The sequence below is a fragment of the Triticum dicoccoides genome, chromosome 2B, assembly GCF_002162155.2.
Source record: "Triticum dicoccoides isolate Atlit2015 ecotype Zavitan chromosome 2B, WEW_v2.0, whole genome shotgun sequence".
NCBI classification, from domain to species: domain Eukaryota; kingdom Viridiplantae; phylum Streptophyta; class Magnoliopsida; order Poales; family Poaceae; genus Triticum; species Triticum dicoccoides.
The window spans coordinates 166,332,481-166,341,056 of record NC_041383.1 but is presented as its reverse complement, the minus strand read 5'-3'; positions in this window follow the sequence as shown (position 1 = coordinate 166,341,056).

The window sequence follows — 8,576 nt, the reverse complement described above, 5'->3', positions numbered from 1 at the left end:
CAAGCATGCTAGGTGTTCATAATGTCTGCATCAGCTCCTACAGCAGGTCTGCCACCTAGCGGTGCATCAAGGGCATAATTCTTCTATGCAGCAATGAGGAGAATGCTCAAGTTACAGACCCAGTCCATGTAGTTGCTAAACTCATCTTTCAACTTAGCTTTCTCTAGGAACGCATTAAAATTCAAGGGAACGGTAGCACGGGCCGTTGATCTACAATATAGACTAGAAAACACTATTAGGACTAAGTTCATGATAAATTTTAGTTCAATTAATCAAATTAGTAATGAACTCCTACTTAAATCAACATCCCTCAAGTTATCTAAGTGATACATGATCCAAATCAACTAACCCATGTCTGGTCATCACGTGAGATGGGTTAGTATTCAATGGTGAACATCTCCATGTTGATCATATCTACTATATGACTCACGTTTGACCTTTCGGTCTCTACTATTCCGAGACCATGTGTGTACATACTAGGCTCGTCAAGTTTAACCCAAGTAGTCTACATGTGCAAAAACTGCCTTACACCTGTTGTATGCGAACGTAGAGTCTATCACACCCGATCATCATGAGGTTCTTCGAAATGACGAACTTTAGCAATGGTGCATACTCGGGGAGGACACTTTTATCTTGAAATTAAGTGAAAGGGATCATCTTATAATGCTATCATCATTCTAAGAAAAATAAGATGCATAAAGGATAAACATTCCATGCAATCAAAATATGTGACATGATATGGCCATCATCATCTTGTGCTTTTGATGTCCATCTCCAAAGCAACGGCATGATCTCCATCATCACCGATGTGACACCTTGATCTCCATCGTTGCGTTGGGGTCATCTCGCCAACTATTGCTAACGCATAGTGATAAAGTAAAGCAATTACATGACGCTTAGTGATTGATACGCATGTCATACAATAATTAAAGACAACCCTAAGGCTCCTGGAGGTTGTCGAACTCATCGACATGCAAGTCGTGAACTTATTACAAAACATGATCATTGCATACATCAACATATATCATATCACATCTTGACCATATCACATCACAACATGCCCTGCAAAAACAAGTTAGACGTCCTCTACTTTGTTTGTTGCAAGTTTTACGTGGATGCTATGGGCAACTAGCAAGAACCATTCTTACCTACACAAAACCACAATGGTGATTATCAAGTTTCTATTTAACCTTCTGCAAGACCGCAGTAGTCCAATCCGATTCAACTAAAGTGGGAGAAATAGACACCCATCAGCCACCTTTATGCGAAACAAGTTGCATGTCAGTCGGTGGAACCGGTCTTATGTACGTGGACATGTAAGGTTGGTCTGAGCCGCTTCATCCCACAATGCCTTCGAATCAAAATAAGACATTGGTGGGAAGCAATATGAACATCATGGCCAATAACTCCTTTGTGTTCCACTCGTACATATCATCTACGCATAGACCTGGCTCATGATGCCACTGTTGGGAAACGTTGCATGGAAAACAAAAAATTTCTACGCACATGCAAGATCTATCCATGGAGATTCATAGCTACGAGAGGGGGAGAGCATCTACATACCCTTGTAGATCACTACGCGGAAGCGTTTATCAACGCGGTTGATGTAGTCGTATGATACATCTCCAACGTATCTATAATTTTTGATTGTTCCATGCTATTATATTACCTGTTTTGGATGTTTATGGGCTTTATTTTACACATTATTATCATTTTTGGGACTAACCTACTAACCGGAGGCCCAGCCCGTATTACTGTTTTTTTGCCTATTTTAGTATTTCGAAGAAAAGGAATATCAAACGGAGTCCAAACGGAATGAAACCTTCGGGAGCGTGATTTTTGGAACGAACGTGATCCAGAGGACTTGCATTTCAAGTCAAGAAGCAGCCAAGGCGGCCACGAGAGGGTAGGGCCCCCCCCCTATAGGGCGCGCCCCCTGTCTCGTGGGCCCCTCGGGCGGCCACCGACGTACTTCTTCCTCCTATATAAGCCTACATACCCCGAAAACATCCGAGGAGCAACCAAAGAAATATTTCCACCACCGTAACCTTCTGTATCCGCGAGATCCCATCTTGGAGCCGTCGTTGGTGTTCTGCCGGAGGGGGAATCCACCATGGAGGGCTTCTACATCAACACCATAGCCCTTCCGATGAGTTGTGAGTAGTTTACCTCAGACCTTTGGGTCCATAGTTATTAGCTAGATGGCTTCTTCTCTCTTTTTGGATCTCAATACAATGTTCTCCCCCTCTCTTGTGGAGATCTATTCGATGTAATCTCTTTTTGCGGTGTGTTTGTCGAGACCCGATGAATTGTGGGTTTATGATCAAGTTTATCTATGAATAACATTTGAATCTTCTCTGGATTCTTTTATGTATGATTGAGTTATCTTTGCAAGTCTCTCCGAATTATCGGTTTGGTTTTGGCCTACTGATTGATCTTTCTTGCCATGGGAGAAGTGCTTAGCTTTGGGTTCAATCTTGCGGTGTTCTTACCCAGTGACAGAAAGGGTTGCAAGACACATATTGTATTGTTGCCATCGAGGATAAAAAGATGGGGTTTATATCATATTGCTTGAGTTTATCCCTCTACATCATGTCATCTTGCTTAATGTGTTACTCTGTTCTTATGAACTTAATACTCTAGATGCATGCTGGATAGCGGTCGATGTGTGGAGTAATAGTAGTAGATGCAGGCAGGAGTCGGTCTACTTGTCACGCGTGATGCCTATATACATGATCATGCCTAGATAATCTCATAATTATTTGCTTTTCTATCAATTGCTCGACAGTAATTTATTCACCCACCGTAATACTTATGCTATCTTGAGAGAAGCCACTAGTGAAACCTATGGGCCCCGGGTCTATCTCTTATCATATTTGCTTCCAATTTACTTTTATTTGCATGTTTACTTTTTGCATCTATATTATAAAATACCAAAGATATATTTATCTTATCATATTATCTCTATCATATCTCACTTTCGCAAATGACCGTGAAGGGATTGACAACCCCTTTATTGCGTTGGTTGCGAGTTCTTTGTTTGTTTGTGTAGGTGTGTGGGACTTGTTGAGGAGCCTCCTACTGGATTGATACCTTGGTTCTAAAAAACTGAGGGAAATACTTACGCTACTGTGTTGCATCATCCTTTCCTTTTCAAGGAAAACCAACGCAAGCTCAAGACGTAGCAAGAAAGATTTCTGGCGCCGTTGCCGGGGAGGTCTTCACTCAAGTCAAGACATACCAAGTACCCATCACAAACTCATCTCCCTCGCATTTACATTATTTGCTATTTGCCTCTCGTTTTCCTCTCCCCCACTTCACCCTTGCCGTTTTATTAGCCCTCTCTTTTCCAATCTCCTCTCTCTTTCGTTTGCCTCTTTTTGTTTGCTCGTGTGTTAGATCGTTTATCTTGTCATTATGGCTAGTCCCTCTATCCTTGTTATTACTCCCAAACATGAAATTCTCAATTTTAAGCAAAGGGAGCGAGAAAATTTAAAAGATGCTTGGCATGGAATTTGCAATTCTCAAAATAAATCCACTAGGGAGCTTTCTACTTACGTTCTTCTTCGCAATTTTTATGTAGGCATTACTCCTTGGAATAGATGTGTTCTTGATACCGTTGCCGGAGGGGATTTCTTGAATAGTCACACGTTTAAAGCTTATAATGCTATGTTAGACTTGTTTGGCCCCCCACCTCTTTTGGTTAATGGAACTATTTTAACTTTGGAACATGTTATGCAACGACTCGAGATCATTGAAAATAAAATTGCCGGTGTTGAGTTAATTGAAATGTTGGATAAAAAGATTCATAATCAAATTACCCAATACGAATCTAGGGTTGGAGTTACTTTGAAAAATCTTAAAGAGAAAGAACCTATAGTTAATGAAAAAATAAATCTCGATTCTGCAAGAATTGGTAAACTTGAGGATATCATTACTAACTTAGGTTACGTGTTTTCTTCCATGAAAAACACTCCAAAACCCCCTACCAAAACTGCCAAGTTTATTTATGTTCCTAAAAATAAGGGTGAATCTTCTAATAAGTTAGAAACCCCTAAATATTACAAGTGCTCTATTGATGATTCAAGTGCCAAAGATGGCACTACTTAGATCTATCTTCGCTTTTATGCCTAGCTAGGGGCGTTAAACGAAAGCGCTAGTTGGGAGGCAACCCAATTTTCTTTGTGTTTCTTGTTTTTGTTCCTGTTTAGTAACAAATTTTGTTTCTACCTTATGTTTAGATGTGTTTTCATCTTTTATTTAGTGTTTGTGCCAAGTAGAACCTATAGGATAACCTATGATATGAGTTGATTTGATTCTGCTGAAAAACAGAAACTTTGCGCTCACGAGAAAAAAATCAATAAATCACAGGAACGTGATTTTGCATTGATTCTTTTTTATGCTGATCAATAAACAAATGTTTTAGGACTTCCTATTTTGGTAGGAATTTTAAGGTTCCAGAAGTTTTCGTTAGCTACAGATTATTACAGACTGTTCTGTTTTTGACAGATTCTGTTTTTCGTGTGTTGTTTGCTTATTTTGATGCATCTATGGCTAGTATGTAAGGGTATGAACCATAGAAAACTTGGAATACAGTAGGTTTAACACCAAAATAAATAAAGAATGAGTTAATTACAGTACCTTATGTGATGGTTTTGTTTTCTTTCACTAACGGAGCTTATAAGATTTCCTGTTGAGTTTTGTGTTGTGAAGTTTTCAAGTTTTGGGTAAAGCTTTTATGGACTATGGAATAAAGGGAGGCAAGATCCTAATCTTGGGGATGCCCATGGCACCCCAAGATATTCAAGGATAGGCAAAAGCCTAAGCTTGGGGATGCCCCGGGAAGGCATCCCCTCTTTCGTCTTCGTTCATTGGTAACTTTACTTGGAGCTATATTTTTATTCGCCACATGATATGTGTTTTACTTGGAGCGTCGTGTATTATATTAGTATTTGCTTGTTAGTTTACCACAATCATCCTTTCTGTACACACCTTTTGGGAGAAGCCTATTTGATTAGAATTTGCTAGAATATGCTATGTGCTTCACTTATATCTTTTGAGCTTGATAGTTTTTGCTCTAGTGCTTCACTTATATCTTTTAGAGCATGGCGGTGGATTAATTTTGAAGAAATTGCTAGTCTCTCATGATTCACTTATATTATTTTGAGAGTCTCTTAGAACAGCATGGTATTTGATATGGTTATGAATTGGGTCCTAGAATGATGAGCATCCAAGTTGGGTATAATAAAAACTATCATAGAAAGTGAATTGGATGCTAGGATCAATTTGATGTTTGATAATTGTTTTGAGATATAAAGGTAGTAATGTTAGGGTCATGCTAGTGGATAATTATGAAACTGAGAAATACTTATGTTGAAGTTGGCAAGTCTCGTAGCATGCACGTATGGTAAAAGTTGTGTGAAAAATTTGTTGCATGAGGTGCTCTTTTGAGTGTCTTCCTTATGAGTGGCAGTCGGGGACGAGCGATGGATTTTTCCTACCAATCTATCCCTCTTGGGGCATGCGTAGTACTACTTTGCTTTGAGGGCTAAGTAGATTTTTGCAATAAGTATATGAGTTCTTTATGACTAATGTGAGTCCATGGATATATGCACACTCATCCTTCCACTTAGCTAGCCTCTATTTTACCGTGCAATTTTCGCCGGTATCATGAACCCATTATTTACCTTCCTCAAAACAGCCACCATACCTACCTATTATGGCATTTCCATAGCCATTCCGAGATATATTGCCATGCAACTTTCCACTGTTCCGTTTATTATGACACGTTCCATCATTGTCATATTGCTCTTTGCATGATCATGTAGTTGGCATCGTATTTGTGGCAAGGCCACCTTCATAATTTTCATACATGTCACTCTTGATTCATTGCATATCCCGGTACACCGCCGAAGGCATTCATATAGAGTAATATTTTGTTCTAGCTTTGAGTTGTAATTCTTGAGTTGTAAATCCATAAAAGTGTGATGAACTTCTTTATTAGAGCATTGTCCCAGTGAGGAAAGGATGGTGAAGACTATCCCCCACAAGTCGGGATGGGACTTCGGACTTTATAAAAATAAAAGAGGCCAAAGAAGCCCGTGAAATAAAAGAGGCCAAAGAAGCCCACCAAAAAGAAAAAAATGAGAAAGAAAAAAAGGAAAAGAAAAAAATAAAATGAGAGAAAAAGAGAGAAGGGACAATTGCTTGTGCTTCAAAAATAGCACCATGATCTTCATGATAGAGAGTCTCATATGTTGTCACTTTCATATACTAGTGGGAATTTTTCATTATAGAACTTGGCTTGTATATTCCATGATGGGCTTCCTCAAAATGCCCTAGGTCTTCATGAGCAAGCAAGTTGGATGCACACCCACTTAGATTCTTTTGTTGAGCTTTCATATATTTATAGCTCTAGTGCATCCGTTGCATGGCAATCCCTACTCACTCACATTCATATCTATTGATGGGCATCTCCATAGCCCGTTAATACGCCTAGTTGATGTGAGACTATCTTATCCCACTTTTTGTCCTCACAACCACCACATTAGACCACCATAGTGCTATGTCCATGGCTTGCGCTCATGTATTGCGTAAGAGTTGAAAAGCTGAAGCGCGTTAAAAAGTATGAACCAACTGCTCCGCTCGTCATCGGGGTTGTGCATGCTGGGAGCATTTTGTGTAATGAAAATGAAGCATGGCCTAACTATATGATTTTGTAGGGATAAGCTTTCTTTGGCTATGTTATTTTGATAGGACATGATTATTTGTTAGTATGCTTTGAAGCATTATTATTTTTATGTTTTATAAGCTTTTATCTTGAATCATTTGGATCTGAACATTCATGCCACAATAAAGAAAATTACATTGAGAATTATGCTAGGTAGCATTCCACATCAAAAATTCTATTTTTATCATTTGCCTACTCGAGGACGAGCAGGAATTAAGCTTGGGGATGCTTGATACATCTCCAACGTATCTATAATTTTTGATTGTTCCATGCTATTATATTACTTGTTTTGGATGTTTATGGGCTTTATTTTACACATTATTATCATTTTTGGGACTAACCTACTAACCGGAGGCCCAGCCCGTATTGCTGTTTTTTTGCCTATTTCAGTATTTCGAAGAAAAGGAATATCAAACGGAGTCCAAACAGAATGAAACCTTCGAGAGCGTGATTTTCGGAACGAACATGATCCAGAGGACTTGGAGTGCAAGTCAAGAAGCAGCCGAGGCGGCCACGAGAGGGTAGGGAACGCCCCCCTATAGGGCGCCCCCCTGTCTCGTGGGCCCCTCGGGCGGCCACCGACATACTTCTTCCTCCTATATAAGCCTACATACCCCGAAAACATCCGAGGAGAAACCAAAGAAATATTTCCGCCACCGTAACCTTCTGTATCCGCGAGATCCCATCTTGGAGCCGTCGTTGGTGTTCTGCCGGAGGGGGAATCCACCATGGAGGGCTTCTACATCAACACCATAGCCCTTCCGATGAGTTGTTAGTAGTTTACCTCAGACCTTTGGGTCCATAGTTATTAGCTAGATGGCTTCTTCTCTCTTTTTGGATCTCAATACAATGTTCTCCCCCTCTCTTGTGGAGATCTATTCGATGTAATCTCTTTTTGCGGTGTGTTTGTCGAGATCCGATGAATTGTGGGTTTATGATCAAGTTTATCTATGAATAATATTTGAATCTTCTCTGAATTCTTTTATGTATGATTGATTTATCTTTGCAAGTCTCTTCGAATTATCGGTTTGGTTTGGCCTACTGGATTGATCTTTCTTGCCATGGGAGAAGTGCTTAGCTTTGGGTTTAATCTTGCGGTGTTCTTACCCAGTGACAGAAAGGGTTGCAAGACACGTATTGTATTGTTGCCATCGAGGATAAAAAGATGGGGTTTATATCATATTGCTTGAGTTTATCCCTCTACATCATGTCATCTTGCTTAATGTGTTACTCTGTTCTTATGAACTTAATACTCTAGATGCATGCTGGATAGCGGTCGATGTGTGGAGTAATAGTAGTAGATGCAGGCAGGAGTCGGTCTACTTGTCACGGACGTGATGCCTATATACATGATCATGCCTGCATAATCTCATAATTATTCGCTTTTCTATCAATTGCTTGACAGTAATTTGTTCACCCACAGTAATACTTATGCTATCTTGAGAGAAGCCACTAGTGAAACCTATGGCCCCCGGGTCTATCTCTTATCATATTTGCTTCCAATGTACTTCTATTTGCATATTTACTTTTCGCATCTATATTATAAAATACCAAAAATATATTTATCTTATCATATTATCTCTATCAGATCTCACTTTCGCAAGTGGTCGTGAAGGGATTGACAACCCTTTTATTGCGTTGGTTGCGAGTTCTTTGTTTGTTTGTGTAGGTGCGTGGGACTTGTTGAGGAGCCTCCTACTGGATTGATACCTTGGTTCTCAAAAACTGAGGGAAATACTTACGCTACTGTGCTGAATCACCCTTTCCTCTTCAAGGAAAACCAACGCAAGATCAAGACGTAGCATCATACAACTTCATGATCCGTGCCGATCAAGCACCGAACGCA